Below are 16389 nucleotides of genomic sequence, written 5' to 3' on the forward strand. Positions count from 1 at the left end.
GATAACCTGTCTGTTGGTGAAGAGATAGTAGCTAAGTGTTGATGTTGCTAAAACAGGAAATGACTGAACAGTTAAACATACAATAATGTTATTCCCCAAATCCCAAAGTATCTGTTCGAGGTTTGGAATAAGGTTAATTAAAACTGTTTTTTTTATTAACTATTGCCAAGCACAATAATTAATCCCATGATCCTCGGAGCTGAAGTGTGCGGTTTTAGTAGATGGCATAACGTGCTCACGTCGCTCCATGTGGGAATGGAGGTCCTCTACCGACGTAGATTATTGAAGTCTGTGTGGTGTCATCTGTCTGGTGTGATCTCTGGTCTTCAGGGACGACTTGTATTGAGTTGGTCGTCTGGAAGTGTGTTTTCTCTGTAACATGGATCCCAACATCAACTTTAACCAACGTCCTCCAACCTCCCTCCCTGTTTCTGCCCTCCCTCCCTCCCTGTTTCTGCCCTCCCTCCCTCCCTGTTTCTGCCCTCCCTCCCTCCCTCTCCCTCCCTCCCTGTTTCTCCCCTCCCTCTCCCTCCCTCCCTGTTTCTCCCCTCCCTCTCCCTCCCTCCCTGTTTCTGCCCTCCCTCTCCCTCCCTCCCTGTTTCTCCCCTCCCTCTCCCTCCCTCCCTGTTTCTGCCCTCCCTCCCTCTCCCTCCCTCCCTGTTTCTCCCCTCCCTCTCCCTCCCTCCCTGTTTCTGCCCTCCCTCCCTCTCCCTCCCTCCCTGTTTCTCCCCTCCCTCTCCCTCCCTCCCTGTTTCTGCCCTCCCTCCCCCCACCTCCCTCCCTGTTTCTGCCCTCCCTCCCCCTCCTCCCTCCCTGTTTCTGCCCTCCCTCCCCCTCCTCCCTCCCTCCCCCTCCTCCCTCCCTGTTTCTGCCCTCCCTCCCCCTCCTCCCTCCCTCCCCTCCTCCCTCCCTGTTTCAGCCCTCCCTCCCCCTTCTCTCTCCCTCCCTCCCTCGCTGTTTCTGCCCTCTCTCCCCCTCCCCCTTCCTGTTTCTGCCCTCCCTCCCTCCCTCTCCTCCCTCCTTCCCCTTCCTCCCTCCCTGTTTCTGCCCTGCCTCCCCCTCCCCCCACACCTCCCCACCCTCCTCCCCTCCACCCCAGTCTTAAAGCACAGATAGATAGTCTGTTAGTTGAGGTTCCAGAACAGTTCCTTGTGAATGGTGATATTTTATTCTACTCAGAATCTCTACAGAGGAAGAAAACCCAGTGCACTGTACACACAACTCCTTGTGAAATTCACACACAAAAAAATATCCTTTTTTTTAAAACTCTTTAGAATTATAATTCTCATGTATTTTTGATTATGAATTTACAAGCGATTTATTACAGGTGTTTAATATTCAAAATAGTTCCTTCGTCTCATGAGGAAATATTATCGTTAATTTTAAAAAAAGAAGAAAAAAAGCATCTATTCTTTACAGCAAACAATGAAGAAAGAGGATGTCATATCTTTGGAAAGGGCTCATTTACACACAGGTCAACTTCCTGGTTACGCAGGTCAACTTCCTGGTTACGCAGGTCAACTTCCTGGTTACAGGTGGGAAGGGTAAGGAAAGAAAAAGCAGAGCTGGTGATATTTTTTCACCTGCCGCCGTCAGGGGAATGAGCAAAAGGAAGTCCACCTTACCTGGCAAAGCCCTGACCCCTGACCCCAGTAGCACGAGCGGAGTGGAGATAGTGACTCATCAGCCAATAGGGTTGTAAGTCAGTCTGGAGGGGGGCGGGGGTCAAAGCTTTGCCTTCTCCCCAAAACAGCATCATCATCATCATCATCATCATCATCATCATCATCATCATCATCATCTTCATCATCACCACCATCATCACCACCACCATCATCACCATCATCATCGTCATTATCATCATCTTCATCATCATCATCATCACACCTGTTACAAAAGCATCAGTGGGTGATTATTAAAAAAGGAGAAGCAGTAGAAGTGTTTACATCAGGGGTTGCATGCCATTACCTCATTATTATTTATCATTGAAACGTCATTAAAATACATTTTACCATTAAAAGAGCAGGAGATGGTTTTTTCCATCACAATAAGACAAAAGACAGCAACAAAATTAAAAATAACAGTTTCTATGAAAAAAAAAATGATAATATAATTTTAGATAAAACGAGAAGCTCCCCCTTCCCCCCCCCACCCACCCCCAAAATTAATAATAAATTAGAATACATGTTTTTTTTCTCTCTTATGAGTTCATTAAAACGCTATTAAAGTGTTTTGGAGAGAGCTTGATATTTTTACATGTGCATAATGCCAACCTGTCAGCCCCATTCAGGCAGCATAGAAGATAGACATTGAAGTGTTTTAACATATGATGAACAATAATATTATGTAGAGTAGGATAAGAAAAACAGATGACTGAGGAGGAGGAAGAGAGAAGGAGGAGGAGGAGGTGGAGGAGGAGGAGGAAGAGGAGTGGGGAAGGGGCTGGTCAACGGTGGGTAAACTGAAGAGACTATCCCCAGGGCGAGAGGAGAGAAAGAGAGACCGACAGATGAAAAGGGGAGACTGTCTGGAGTCTGGAGTCATTACAGTGATATGACAGTGTTGTGTGTGATCTGCAGCCACTACTACAGAGACAGAGAGAGACAGAGAGAGAGAGAGAGACAGAGAGATGGAGATGGAGAGGAGAGAGATGAGAGAGAGAGAGAGTGAGAGAGAGAGAGAGAGAGAGAGAGAGAGAGAGAGAGACAGAGAGAGAGAGAGAGAGAGAGAGAGAGAGAGAGAGAGAGAGAGAGAGAGAGAGAGAGAGAGACAGAGAGAGAGAGAGAGACAGAGATGGAGAGAGAGATGGAGAGAGAGAGAGATGGAGAGAGAGAGAGAGAGAGAGAGAGAGAGAGAGAGAGAGAGAGAGAGAGAGAGAGAGAGAGGGGAGATGAGGAGGCTATACTGCAGTGTTTCACCAGACAGAGAGAGAGATAGAGAGAGTGAGAGAGAGAGAGAGAGTGAGAGAGAGAGAGAGTCCGTGAAAGGAGATGAGGAATACTGCAGTGTTTCAGATGAGCGATTGACTGAGTTCCGTGAAAGCTGTCATCCTTCCATCATCACCATCATCCCCATCATCATCGGTATCAGTGACGTGTACCGTTTAGAGAAGTGTGCTCTGCCTCGCCTTGACATCATCCATCCTCTTCCTCTCTCTCCTTCATCCTCCTCCTTACTACAACTCATCCCATCACCCATCCCTGCCTTCCCTCTCATCCCTCCTCTTCCTCTCTCTCGTTCCCCCTTTCCGTCCCTCTCTTTCCCCTCTCTCTCTCGTCCCCCTCTTCTTCCCCTCATCCCTCCTCTTCCTCTCTCTCGTTCTCGTTTCCTCTCTCGTTCCCCTCTCCGTCCCTCTCCCATCCCCCTCTTCCCTCTCTCTCGTTCCCCCTCTCCGTCCCTCTCTTTCCCCCTTTTCCTCTCTCTCGTCCCCCTCTTCTTTCCTCTCCCATCCCCCTCTTCTCTCTCTGTTCCCTCCTCTTCCTCTCTCTCTCCTTGTAACAGAGAATCTGGAAGAACTTGGACAAGTAAACATGTGAAGAAGAAGCTGAATGACGAAGCTTCTATATCTCTGGGGGGAGGGGGTTTAGCAGCTTCTATATCTCTGGGGGGAGGGGGTGATTTGCAGCTTCTATATCTCTGGGGGGAGGGGTGATTGCTAGCTTCTATATCTCTGGGGGGGGGAGGGGTGATTTAGCAGCTTCTATATCTCTGGGGGAGGGGGTGATTTAGCAGCTTCTATATCTCTGGGGGGGAGGGGGTGATTTAGCAGCTTCTATATCTCTGGGGGGGAGGGGTGAAACTTCTATATCTCTGGGGGGAGGGGGTGATTTTTCTATATCTCTGGGGGAGGGGGTGGTTTAGCTTCTATATCTCTGGGGGGAGGGGTGATTTAGCAGCTTCTATATCTCTGGGGGGAGGGGTGATTTAGCAGCTTCTATATCTCTGGGGGAGGGGGTGATTAGCAGCTTCTATATCTCTGGGGGAGGGGGGGTGATTGCCCAGCTTCTATATCTCTGGGGGGGAGGGGGGGTGATTTGCAGCTTCTATATCTCTGGGGGGAGGGGGTGATTTGCTTCTATATCTCTGGGGGGGAGGGGGGTGATTTAGCAGCTTCTATATCTCTGGGGGGAGGGGGTGACCGCCAGACTTCTATATCTCTGGGGGGAGGGGGTGATTTAGCAGCTTCTATATCTCTGGGGGAGGGGGTGATTTAGCAGCTTCTATATCTCTGGGGGGAGGGGGTGATTTAGCAGCTTCTATATCTCTGGGGGGGAGGGGGTGATTTAGCAGCTTCTATATCTCTGGGGGAGGGGGTGATTTAGCAGCTTCTATATCTCTGGGGGAGGGGGTGATTTAGCGTGTGTGTTGTTGTATCGCGTCGCTCACGTCGAAAACACACAAAACCATCCTGAGGTATTTTTGATTCGATATAATAAATCAACCAATCAAAAAAGAGTCACATGAGTTGCTGAGAGGGTTTGATGTAGTTTTGTACAGTACGATGCTACATACGTGTGTCTGTGTGTTTGTGTGTCTGTGTGTGTGTGTGTGTGTGTGTGTGTGTGTGTGTGTGTGTGTGTGTGTGTGTGTGTGTGTGTGTGTGTGTGTGTGTGTGTGTGTGTGTGTGTGTGTGTAGATATCTGTGTGTGTGTGTGTGTGTGTGTGTGTGTGTGTGTGTGTGTGTGTGTGTGTGTGTAGATATCTGTGTGTGTGTGTGTGTGTGTTAGCGGCGGTGGTTTAGGTTGAAAACACCAAAGTAAAAAAACAATTCAAGCGTCAAGGTTTTATCATGCTGTTTACCAGACAGACAGATGATGAAGACAATAGAGACATATCCTCACACACACACACACGTTCACACACACACACACACACACACACACACACACACACACACACACACACACACACACACACACACACACACACCCCCGAGGTTTCCTCCAGCAGTCCTCAGTCCCGAGGTTGGGGGTGGAGGAGACAAGACGGAGACAGACTCTAAGAGGACTGACCGCCAGACACACAAAACAGTTTTTCGAATTACAAAAAAAAAAAATAGTCGTTGTCGTCGTAGTCCGATAGCAACACAACGTGTTGTCGTGGAGATTCGGAAGTACCCTGTTTCCAAGGGGATAGAAAGACAAAAAAAAATAAAACACGCCAGCTCTGTCCGGTGGCGAGTTGAGAAGAGATCGTTCGGAGCGTTCGGCGGCGTGGGAAGGCGGAACGTTCGGCACGCAGTCCGGGGGGGTTTGGTCTCTCGCTCTCTGGCCACCCCCCTCCTCCTCCTCCTCCTCTTTTTGTTTGAGGGGAGAAGAAGAAGTAGCAGAATCCAAAACTGTTACTAGAACTCAGGGTTATTTTCTCCTCTGATTGCTGATTGGTTAATCCCCTCTCTCCGTTGACAGTCAACGAGACCAGCGTTCATTTAGAGTTGAACAAAGTGGTGCCAACCACACCCTGAATATAACACATGCTAAATAATTAAGCTGAGTGAATATTTAAAACATTATAACTTCGAAAGATGTAAGGAGGATAAAAGATCTGAAATAAGGGGTTATTATTACGTTAAAACTAAATTTAGTTTTAAGAGAATAAAAATAAAAAAAAAGCAAGGTTGCTATATTTTCTATGTGCAGTCACTAATCAAAAATACCCAGAATCCCTCACCGGCAGGTTTTCCGTTCACCTGTAAACACACGTTTTTATAAACTACAACTCCCAAAGTGTATAAACTACAAATCCCACAGCCCATTTCTGACCAAGCGTACCCCTCAGCAAGCTCAACCCAGCCCTCACTAAGCTAGCTCTACCCAGCCCTCACTTAGCTAGCTCTACCCAGCCCTCACTAAGCTACAGTAGCTCTACCCAGCCCTCACTTAGCTAGCTCTACCCAGCCCGCACTAAGCTAGCTCTACCCGGCCCTCATTAAGCTAGCTCTATCAAGCCACCACTAAGCTAGCTCTACCCAGCCCTCATTAAGCTAGCTCTACCCAGCCCTCACTAAGCTAGCTCTACCCAGCCCTCACTAAGCTAACTCTACCCAGCCCTCATTAAGCTAGCTCTACCCAGCCCTCACTAAGCTAGCTCTATCAAGCCACCACTAAGCTAGCTCTATCAAGCCACCACTAAGCTAGCTCTACACAGCCCTCACTAAGCTAGCTCTATCAAGCCACCACTAAGGTAGCTCTACCCAGCCCTCATTAAGCTAGCTCTACCCAGCCCTCACTAAGCTAGCTCTACCCAGCCCTCACTAAGCTAGCTCTACCCAGCCCTCACTAAGCTAGCTCTACCCAGCCCTCACTAAACTAGATCTACCCAGCTCTCACTAAACTAGATCTACCCAGCCCTCACTAAACTAGATCTATCCAGCCCTCACTAAACTAGATCTATCCAGCCCTCACTAAACTAGCTCTATCCAGCCCTCACTAAACTAGATCTATCCAGCCCTCACTAAACTAGATCTACCCAGCCCTCACTAAACTAGATCTACCCAGCCATCACTAAACTAGCTCTATCCAGCCCTCACCAAACTAGATCTACCCAGCCCTCACTAAACTAGATCTACCCAGCTCTCACTAAACTAGATCTACCCAGCCCTCACTAAACTAGATCTATCCAGCCCTCACTAAACTAGATCTACCCAGCTCTCACTAAACTAGCTCTATCCAGCCATCACTCTTCCCGAGACCTGTCAAACCAGGACCGACTTCTTCCTGCTCTCTGTTGTAAGCTCTCTCCACCTTGTCTCTCTCCTCTTCTATATTTCTTATCTCTCTCTTGTCTCTCTACCTTGTCTCTCTCTCTCTCGTCTCTCTACCTTGTCTCTCTCTCTGTCTCTGTCTCTCTCTCTCTCTTGTCTCTCTACCTTGTCTCTCTCTCTCTCGTCTCTCTACCTTGTCTCTCTCTCTGTCTCTCTCTCTCTCTCTCTTGTCTCTCTACCTTGTCTCTCTCTCTCGTCTCTCTCTTGTCTCTCTACCTTGTCTCTCTCTCTCTCTCTCTCTCTCGTCTCTCTCTCTTGTCTCTCTACCTTGTCTCTCTCTCTCTCTCTCTCTCTCTCTCTCTCTCTCTCTCTCTCTCTCTCTCTCTCTCTACCTTGTCTCTCTCTCTCTCTCGTCTCTCTCTCCATTGTCTCTCTACCTTGTCTCTCTCTCTCTCTCGTCTCTCTCTCTCTTGTCTCTCTACCTTGTCTCTCTCTCTCTCATCTCTCTCTCCCTTGTCTCTCTACCTTGTCTCTCTCTCTCATCTCTCTCTCTCTTGTCTCTCTACCTTGTCTCTCTGTCTTCTCTTCTCTCTCTCCTCTTCTCTATTTTTTGTCTCTCTCTCTCTCTCTCTCTCGCTCTCTCATCTTCCTCTCTCCCTGCCAGATATGCTGGTGGCCATATTTGTCATGATAAGAGGCGTAGTGGCCACATCAAACACCAACCATCTGTCAGGCTGTCTGTCTCCCCCTGTCCTACCCCTCCTCTCCTCTCTCTGTCAGGCTGACTCCTCTCCTCTCCTCTCCTTCTCTCTTTCAGGCTGACTCCTCTCCTCTCCTCTCCTCTCCTCTCCTTCCCCCTCTTCTTCTCTCCCCCTGGGTTGGGCTACACTACGGCTACCTCCCTGTCTTGTCTGTCTCCCTGTCTGTCTCCCTGTCTGTCTGTCTGTCCTTCTGTTTATCAAGTCACAGAGCTGTAGACTAGCTAGACAGACTAATAGGGGGAACAGAGGGGAGGAGGAGGGAGGAGTGAGGAGGAGGGGGAAGGAGAAGCCAATTCCAGATCCAAGCCCCCCTCCTCCCTTCCAACTGTCCACATCCTATCTCTCTCTCTCTCCTAATTCCCCCTCATCTCTCTCTCTCTCTCCTGATTCCTCCTCCACTCTATCTCTCTCTCTCCTGATTCCTCCTCCTCTCTATCTCTCTCCTGATTCCTCCTCCTCTCTATCTCTCTCTCTCCTGATTCCTCCTCCTCTCTATCTCTCTCTCCTGATTCCTCCTCCTCTCTCTCTCTCTCCTGGTTCCTCCTCCTCTCTATCTCTCTCTCCTGATTCCTCCTCCTCTCTATCTCTCTCCTGATTCCTCCTCCTCTCTATCTCTCTCCTGGTTCCTCCTCCTCTCTATCTCTCTCCTGATTCCTCCTCCTCTCTATCTCTCTCCTGATTCCTCCTCCTCTCTATCTCTCTCCTGATTCCTCCTCCTCTCTATCTCTCTCTCTCCTGATTCCTCCTCCTCTCTATCTCTCTCTCTCCTGATTCCTCCTTCTCTCTACCTCTCTCTCCTGATTACTCCTCCTCTCTATCTCTCTCCTGATTCCTCCTCCTCTCTATCTCTCTCCTGATTCCTCCTCCTCTCTATCTCTCTCCTGATTCCTCCTCCTCTCTATCTCTCTCCTGATTCCTCCTCCTCTCTATCTCTCTCCTGATTCCTCCTCCTCTCTATCTCTCTCTCTCCTGATTCCTCCTCCTCTCTATCTCTCTCTCCTGATTCCTCCTCCTCTCTATCTATCTCTCTCCTGATTCCTCCTCCTCTCTATCTCTCTCCTGATTCCTCCTCCTCTCTATCTCTCTCTCTCCTGATTCCTCCTTCTCTCTACCTCTATCTCTCTCCTGATTCCTCCTCCTCTCTCTCTCTCTCCTGATTCCTCCTCCTCTCTATCTCTCTCCTGATTCCTCCTCCTCTCTATCTCTCTCTCTCCTGATTCCTCCTTCTCTCTACCTCTCTCTCCTGATTCCTCCTCCTCTCTCTCTCTCTCCTGATTCCTCCTTCTCTCTATCTCTCTCTCCTGATTCCTCCTCCTCTCTATCTCTCTCCTGATTCCTCCTCCTCTCTATCTCTCTCTCTTGATTCCTCCTCCTCTCTATCTCTCTCCTGATTCCTCCTCCTCTCTATCTCTCTCCTGATTCCTCCTCCTCTCTATCTCTCTCTCCTGATTCCTCCTCCTCTCTATCTCTCCTGATTCCTCCTCCTCTATCTCTCTCTCTCCTGATTCCTCCCCCTCTCTATCTCTCTCTCTCCTGATTCCACCTCCTCTCTCTCTCTCCTGATTCCTCCCCCTCTTTATCTCTCTCTCTCCTGATTCCACCTCATCTCTATCTCTCTCCTGATTCCTCCTCCACTCTATCTCTCTCTCTCCTGATTCCTCCTCCTCTCTATCTCTCTCCTGATTCCTCCTCCTCTCTATCTCTCTCTCTCCTGATTCCTCCTCCTCTCTATCTCTCTCCTGATTCCTCCTCCACTCTATCTCTCTCTCTCCTGATTCCTCCTCCTCTCTATCTCTCTCCTGATTCCTCCTCCTCTCTATCTCTCTCTCCTGATTCCTCCTCCTCTCTATCTCTCTCTCTCCTGATTCCTCCTCCTCTCTATCTCTCTCTCTCCTGATTCCTCCTCCTCTCTCTCTCTCTCTCTCTCCTGATTCCTCCTCCTCTCTATCTCTCTCTCTCCTGATTCCACCTCCTCTCTATCTCTCGCTCTCCGGATTCCTTATCCTCCTCTCAATCTCTATCTCCTGATTCCTCCTCCTCTCTATCTCTCTCTCCTGATTCCCTCTCTCTCTCTCTCTCTCTCTCTCTCTCTCTCTCTCCTGATTCCTCCTCCTCTCTAACTCTCTCTCTCCTGATTCCTCCTTCTCTCTATCTCTCTTTCCTGAATCCTCCTCCTCTCTATCTCTATCTCCTGATTCCTCCTCCTCTCTATGTCTCTCCTGATTCCTCATCCTCTCTATGTCTCTCCTGAATCCTCCTCCTCTATATATATCTCTCTCTCTCCTGATTCCTCCTCCTCTATATCTCTCTCTCTCCTGATTCCTCCTCCTCTCTATCTCTCTCTCCTGATTCCTCCTCCTCTCTATCTCTATCTCTCCTGATTCCTCCCCCTCTCTATCTCTCTCTCCTGATTCCTCCTCCTCTCTCTCTCCCGATTCCTCCTCTCTATCTCTCTCTCTCCTGATTCCTCCTCCTCTCTATCTCTCTCCTGATTCCTCCTCCTCTCTCTCTCCTGATTCCTCCTCCTCTCTATTTCTCTCTCTCCTGATTCCTCCTCTCTCTCTCCTAATTCTTCCTCCTCTCTATTTATCTCTCTCCTGATTCCTCCTCCTCTCTATCTCTCGCTCCTGATTCCTCCTCCTCTCTATCTCTCTCTCCTGATTCCTCCTCCTCTCTATCTCTCTCTCTCCTGATTCCTCCTCCTCTCTATCTCTCTCCTGATTCCTCCTCCTCTCTATCTCTCGCTCCTGATTCCTCCTCCTCTCTATCTCTCTCTCCTGATTCCTCCTCCTCTCTATCTCTATCTCCTGATTCCTCCTCCTCTCTATCTCTCTCTCTTGATTCCTCCTCCTTTCTATCTCTCTCTCCTGATTCCTCCTCCTTTCTATCTCTCTCTCTCCTGATTCCTCCTCCTCTCTATCTCTCGCTCCTGATTCCTCCTCCTCTCTATCTCTCTCTCCTGATTCCTCCTCCTCTCTATCTCTATCTCCTGATTCCTCCTCCTCTCTATCTCTCTCTCTTGATTCCTCCTCCTTTCTATCTCTCTCTCCTGATTCCTCCTCCTTTCTATCTCTCTCTCCTGATTCCTCCTCCTCTCTATCTCTCTCTCTCCTGATTCCTCCTCCTCTCTATCTCTCTCTCTCCTGATTCCTCCTCCTCTCGATCACTCTCCTGATTCCTCCTCCACTCTATATCTCTCTCTCCTGATTCCTCCTCCTCTCTATCTCTCTCTCCTGATTCCTCCTCCTCTCTATCTCTCTCTCTCCTGATTCCTCCTCCTCTCTATTTATCTCTCTCCCGATTCCTCCTCCTCTCTATCTCTCTCTCCTGATTCCTCCTCCTCTCTATCTCTCTCTCTCCTGATTCCTCCTCCTCTCGATCACTCTCCTGATTCCTCCTCCTCTCTATCTCTCTCTTGATTCCTCCTCCTCTCTATCTCTCTCTCTTGATTCCTCCTCCTTTCTATCTCTCTCCTGATTCCTCCTCCTCTCTATCTCTCTCTCTCCTGATTCCTCCTCCTCTCGATCACTCTCCTGATTCCTCCTCCTCTCTATCTCTCTCTCCTGATTCCTCCTCCTCTCTATCTCTCTCTCTTGATTCCTCCTCCTTTCTATCTCTCTATCTCCTGATTACTTCTCCTCCTCTCTCTCTCTCTCTCTCCTGATTCCTCCTCTCTTTCTCTCTCTCCTTATTCCTCTCCTACTGTCTGTCTGTCTGTCTGTCTGTCTGTCTGTCTGTCTGTCTGTCTGTCTGTCTGTCTGTCTGTCTGTCTGTCTGTCTGTCTGTCTGTCTGTCTGTCTGTCTGTGTGTCTGTCTGTCTGTCTGTCTGTCTGTCTGTCTGTCTGTCTGTCTGTCTGTCTGTCCATGAATCGTATGACGGGCCTAACCTCTCACTACAACTCCCCTGGAAGGAACAGAGAGATCAGTAGTGAGAGAGAGAGGTCTACAACTCCCCTGGAAGGAACATAGAGATCAGTAGTGAGAGAGAGAGGTCTACAACTCCCCTGGAAGGAACATAGAGATTAGTAGAGAGAGAGCTTCAACTCCCCTGGAAGGAACAGAGAGATCAGTAGTGAGAGAGAGAGGTCTACAACTCCCCTGGAAGGAACATAGAGATCAGTAGTGAGAGAGAGAGGTCTACAACTCCCCTGGAAGGAACATAGAGATTCGTAGAGAGAGAGCTTAAACTCCCTTGGAAGGAACAGAGAGATCAGCAGAGAGAGAGAGCTTCAACTCCCCTGGTACGTATATCTGGCTTAACATGTGAGTAGTAGTAGTTGTAGTAGCAGAAGAAGAAGAATAAGTGTGTCTATGGCATCCTAAGTGGATAGTAGATAGTTATAAACTATAATAAAACACAGCAGAAAGACTTCGTAATAACCTACTAATAATTATAATCATTAAGTGAATTAAACGTCTGACTCCAGACTGGGTATCTTCTTATAAACCCGTCTATTGCTGAACTGGGCTGAGTTTAGTACCCCTCGCGGTGCGGCTGAGTAAGAACTTGTCTTATTGGCTACATAAGGCATCACATGCTCTGTAATGTACATGTCATTGGCTGGTATCCGTCCTCCGTCGGGGGAGCAGTAGGAACGGCGGATTTGACCGAGAGGATCTCAGATTGTTTTCGTTGCGTTGCGATGTTTTGAGCCCTCCTCCTCCTCCTCCTCCCAGCTGTTTGTAAATGTCGGAGGAGCTGCGTCCGTGGACGGCGCGTCGTCCCTCAGCGAAGAACGCCATGAAGGGGTTGTCAGAGCCGTGTTCGAGGTACAGCGACTTGCTCCGTTTGTTCTCCTCCAGGTTGAACAGCATCGACCTGGAGCCCAACTTGGCTGTCGGCCTGGCGGACGCTGAACAGGTTGGCGTGGGAGAATCATCCCGGAAGCAGCGGTCTTTCTCTTTGAGGCTGACGGAGCGAGCCGGACGCCCCAGATCTATTTCTTTAGGCTTCTCCAGCATGATGTTGTCGAACGAGTGTTGGCGGGACATCAAGCGGTTTCTCTTCTGGACATGCGGACCGTCCGTCTGAGGCCAGTAGTGGCCGAACATCTCGTCCTGATGTTGATGCATTCCCTGGTTGGTCAGCAGGGCGTCCTGGAGCAGCTGGTCTTCGCTGATGTCGTAGAGGTTAGCAGTGTGGAGGCACGCTTCGCAGCGGTTGTAGGGCGAGCGGGGCGGCGGCGGCTGCGGCGTGGCGACAGAAGCGGTGTTTGTGGGCGTGTAGTGACCCGGGGTGTGGCTGCTACTGGCAGGGAACTTGGACAGACAAGAACGGCAGTGGGTCTGTTTTGGAACGGTCGTTGGTCTCGTGGGGCGACAGGGACAAGCTCTTATCCTTCACGCCGTAGTGTTTAGAGTAAGTCGAGTCCGGGAGCAGGTCGACGTCGGTGTGGTGCAGGGGACGAGTTGAGGTGGATGATTGGCTGATCCCTGACACTTCCTGTAGTTGTCGTTGTGGTCAGAGTAGATCTCTGGGTAGTCCAGGTCGTCGGTGGCCAGGCCTCGACTCTCGCGGTAGTGTAAAGGATCAGAGTTGAGATTGAGTTCTGAGTCTATGGTGTAGATCTGTCCTTGTCCCTGTCCTCCCACTCCTCCACCCCCTCCGCTGCCCTGCTTAGTCTTTAAGTAGGACAGTTCTACTTCGCTGCAGTCTCTAGGGTATTTCGACGTCAACTGTCTTTTTTTTAATCCGTCCTTGTTCTTCAGGTGCTTGTTGTTTTCTGGGTCCTGGTACGAACCGCCTCCTCCTCGGCTGGAGCAGTCAGAGATGTCTGAGTGAGCTGCTTCTCCGGAAGGTATCGTGGCGTCTTCATGGAGATGCGGGGTGGGGGACAGCATGTCGGGCCCGGGACACCCTGCCACGTGTGTCCACGGACTTCTTCCAGGCCTCTGGGTTTGGCGTTGGTCTGGGCGGCGTCCGCGCTCACCGCCACTTCCACGGAGTTTGGGTTTGACTCGTTGAGGGTCAGAGGGTGCTGTCCGCCTTGGAAGATGTAGTTATTCAGGTGGTCTTTGTGTCGGTTGGCCAGGTACGCCTGGAGGTCGCCCGTATCGCCGTAGATCACCTCTTTAGGGCGTAGCTTCGATTGTCGGCGTAGATGAAGTTACCTTAAAATAAAATATATATTTAAAATAACTGACTTGCCTAGTTAAATAAAGGTTAAATAAATAAAATAAAAATGGTTTTAAATGATTTGAAATGGATTTATATCCAACGACGTTGTAATGTGTTTGAATAAAAAAAACAAATTGAGAGAGAAAAACCTTTCTCAGCCATCATATCCATGATCATGGGCCCCGCCGAGTGCATGAACTCAGCCGCACGCTTGGGGGGGAATTAATCCTGGACGCAGACAGGTTGGACATGTTGGTCATCTGTTTGGCTGACTTGATGAGCTTCAACATGTTAGCCTGAGGGCTAAAAATCCAGCTCGGACTTCTTTTTCATGTCGATGTGAACCCCGTGGATACAACTCCAAATCCCTACAGAGAGAGAGAGAGAGAGAGAGGGCAAGGAGAGGGAAACAGAGAGAGAGAGCGACAGAGACAGACAGAGACAGAGACACAGAGACAGATAGAGACAGAGAGATCAGAGACAGACAGAGACAGAGAGACACAGACAGAGAGAGAGACAACAGAGACACAGAGACAGAGAGAGACAGAGAGAGAGAGAGACACACAGAGACAGAGACACAGGGACAGAGACAGAGACAGAGACAGAGAGAGAGAGAGAGAGAGAGAGAGAGAGAGAGAGAGAGAGAGAGAGAGACAGAGAGAGACAGAGAGAGAGAGAGAGACAGAGAGAGACAGAGAGAGACAGAGAGAGAGAGAGAGAGACAGAGAGAGAGACAGAGAGAGACAGAGAGAGAGAGAGAGACAGAGAGAGAGAGAGAGAGAGAGAGAGAGAGAGACAGAGAGAGAGAGACAGAGAGAGAGAGAGACAGAGACAGAGACAGAGAGAGAGAGACAGACACAGAGAGAGAGAGAGAGAGAGAGAGAGAGAGAGAGAGAGAGAGAGAGACAGAGACAGAGAGAGACAGAGACAGAGAGAGACAGAGAGAGAGACAGAGAGAGAGAGAGAGAGAGAGAGACAGAGAGAGAGAGAGAAAGAGACACAGATTATCATCTAGGGATCATCATTTGAAGTCTGACTGTTCTCTAAAAGTCTGTCTTCTGGTAACTATGACCCATGTATTCTCCTTCCCAGTAAAGGATAATTCATCAGGATCACATTAGTATCGACTGACTCAGCATCTGAGAAACCATCTCATTCATTTCTCTGAACATTTAACATAATTACTTAGATGGTATTCCTGACCATATTGAAATAATATTACTACCCAGAAAGGCAGCGGAGGAGACAGATTGTGTCTGTCCCTCTCCCAGCCCCTACCTCCTAATACCCCAGCCCGTCACCTCCCTAATAGCCCAGCCCCTACCTCTCCCTAATACCCCAGCCCCCTCACCTCCCTAATACCCCAGCCCTAGCTCCCTATTACCCCAGCCCTAACTCCTAATACCCCCAGCCCTCACCTCCCTAAACCCCAGCCCCTACCTCCCTAATACCCCAGCCCCTACCTCCCTAATACCCCAGCCCCTACCTCCCTAATACCCCAGCCCTACCCCTAACACCCCAGCCCCTACCTCCCTAATACCCCAGCCCCTCACCTCCCTAATACCCCAGCCCCTACCTCCCTAAAACCCCAGCCCCCACCTCCCTAATACCCCAGCCCCTACCTCCCTAATACCCCAGCCCCTACCTCCCTAATACCCCAGCCCCTACCTCCCTAATACCCCAGCCCCTACCTCCCTAATACCCCAGCCCTCACCTCCCTAATACCCCAGCTCCCTAATAGCCCAGCCCCTACCTCCCTAATACCCAGCCCCTCCTCCAGCCCCTAGTTCCCATCCCCAGCCCCCTACCTCCCTAATACCCCAGCCCCTAACTCCCTAATACCCAGCCCCTACCTCCCTAATACCCCAGCCCCTACCTCCCTAATACCCCAGCCCCTCACCTCCCTAATACCCCAGCCCCACCTCCCTGCCCCCAGCCCCTACTCCCTAATAGCCCAGCCCCTCACCTCCCCTACCCCCAGCCCCTACCTCCCTAATACCCCAGCCATACCTCCTAATACCCCAGCCCTAACCCCAGCCCCTCACCTCCCCTAAAACCCCAGCCCCTCTAACCTCCCAAATACCCCAGCCCCTCACCCTCCTACATGCCCCAGCCCCTGCCCTCCACCTAATACCCCAGCCCCTACCTCCCTAATACCCCAGCCCCTACCTCCCTAATACCCCAGCCCCTCACCTCCCTAATAGCCCAGCCCCTACCTCCTAATACCCAGCCCAGCCCTAATACCCCAGCCACTCCCTAATACCCCAGCCCTCACCTCCCCTACCTCCCCTAATACCCCAGCCCCTCACCTCCCTAATACCCCAGCCCCTACCTCCCTAATACCCCAGCCCCTACCTCCCTAATACCCCAGCCCCTCACCTCCTAATACCCCAGCCCCTACCTCCCTAATATGCCCCAGCCCACCTCCCTAATACCCCAGCCCCTACCTCCCTATGCCCCAGCCCCTACCTCCCTAATATCCCAGCCCCTACATCCCTAATAGCCCAGCCCCTCCTCCCTAATACCCAGCCCCTCACCTCCCTAATACCACAGCCCATCCCTCCCTAATACCTCAGCCCCTACCTCCCTAATACCCCAGCCCCTACCTCCTAATACCCCAGCCCATACCTCTAATACCCCTACCTCCCTAATACCCCAGCCCTCACCTCCTAATACCCCCAGCCCCCTACCTCCCTATTACCCCAGCCCCTAGCTCCCCTAATATCCCAGCCCTACATCCCTAATACCCCAGCCCCTACCTCCCTAATACCCCACAGCCCACTCCCTCCCTAATACCCCAGCCCCTA

General features: G+C 50.4%; 1 long non-coding RNA gene and 1 pseudogene across 3 annotated transcripts; both read right to left on the reverse strand.

The window, feature by feature from the left end:
- Positions 1-7531: 7531 nt before the first annotated feature.
- On the reverse strand, positions 7532-11560 carry LOC127921625 (uncharacterized). Of its 3 annotated transcripts, XR_008109152.1 has the most exons (4): positions 10994-11560; positions 9008-9203; positions 8577-8687; positions 7532-8478 (listed from the first exon to the last, which is right to left on the reverse strand). It is a non-coding gene; the product is annotated as an uncharacterized LOC127921625 (long non-coding RNA). The 3 variants fall into 3 exon arrangements; XR_008109154.1 differs by lacking the exon at positions 8577-8687 and having other exon boundaries at positions 7532-8443; XR_008109153.1 differs by lacking the exon at positions 8577-8687 and having other exon boundaries at positions 7532-8565.
- Positions 11561-11710: 150 nt separating this feature from the next.
- On the reverse strand, positions 11711-13957 carry LOC127921624 (glutamate receptor ionotropic, NMDA 2A-like; annotated as a pseudogene).
- Positions 13958-16389: the final 2432 nt, after the last annotated feature.

The sequence above is a fragment of the Oncorhynchus keta genome, unplaced genomic scaffold (genome assembly GCF_023373465.1).
Source record: "Oncorhynchus keta strain PuntledgeMale-10-30-2019 unplaced genomic scaffold, Oket_V2 Un_contig_2279_pilon_pilon, whole genome shotgun sequence".
Classification (NCBI taxonomy): Eukaryota; Metazoa; Chordata; class Actinopteri; order Salmoniformes; family Salmonidae; genus Oncorhynchus; species Oncorhynchus keta.